General features: G+C 39.8%; 1 protein-coding gene across 1 annotated transcript in view; it reads left to right on the top strand.

Moving 5' to 3' along the window:
- The first annotated feature begins 358 nt into the window (after positions 1–358).
- The window catches only part of eevs (2-epi-5-epi-valiolone synthase), a 5997-nt gene continuing 5540 nt past the window's right edge, over positions 359–815 (top strand). Inside the window, exon 1 of the mRNA XM_032512656.1 lies at positions 359–590. The gene's annotated coding sequence lies outside the window, so the exon portion shown is untranslated. The remainder of the gene's footprint in view (positions 591–815) is intronic.

The following is an 815-nucleotide window of genomic DNA, read 5'->3' as shown; positions in this document are numbered from 1 at the left end:
TTAGAGTGAATAGACTGGGACACGTTAATAAAACAACCTGAGCAACACGAATAGCCAATAACACGTTCTAAGTGAAATAAATAAATGAATACAACACTTTGCCCTTATATTTACTTTCTCCAAATTCAAGTAAAAGACTTTTCCCTCTATGTAAATGTAATATGCAAAAAAGACCATGACCACATCTTCATTTGATGATTTACATGCCATAAAACTAAGTACTACCATGCATTGGTGCACAAAAAGTGAAAATATTCAGGCACTTATTGGCTGTCAGCCTACTAGTTACAAAAGTTATTAACAGGGGGTTACGTGTCAGTTTATGAAACATATACATTGCTCCTCCCACAGTTCAGAGACCTCCTCTAAATGCTACAGGCTTTTTAAAGACAATTTTGATTGGATTCTTCTGATGACTTTGACATGATCTATCCACTCCTGTCGCAACAAGAATGGGAAAGGTTCATCTGGAGGATGTTACAAAAGAACTGAAAACTGAGTTCAGTTTAGTAGGTCAAAGGTACCTGGAAGCGCGGACAGGGAAAGAAGGTGAACAGAGAAACAGCTGACTGTGTCTCTGCTGCAAAAATGTGAGTAGGCATAGCGTATGACAAATGTGTTCTTGATCACAAGTACGATACATGTGTTTAGATTTGTTACATAATCGGCAGTGCACACAGTGCATCCAGTTGAACACCAGCCAAACGCTTAATTAACATTCCTCCCTTTCTTTCATTTCTTTCCCGGGGCACTGTGCCTCGCCCCTTTACTTTCTCCATCGGCAACCTGAGGTATCACCCAACAGAGACTTTCAC

The sequence above is a fragment of the Etheostoma spectabile genome, chromosome 4 (genome assembly GCF_008692095.1).
Source record: "Etheostoma spectabile isolate EspeVRDwgs_2016 chromosome 4, UIUC_Espe_1.0, whole genome shotgun sequence".
NCBI lineage: Eukaryota > Metazoa > Chordata > Actinopteri > Perciformes > Percidae > Etheostoma > Etheostoma spectabile.
The sequence above is the reverse complement of the archived record's forward strand: the minus strand, read 5'-3'. Positions and strand labels throughout refer to the sequence as shown.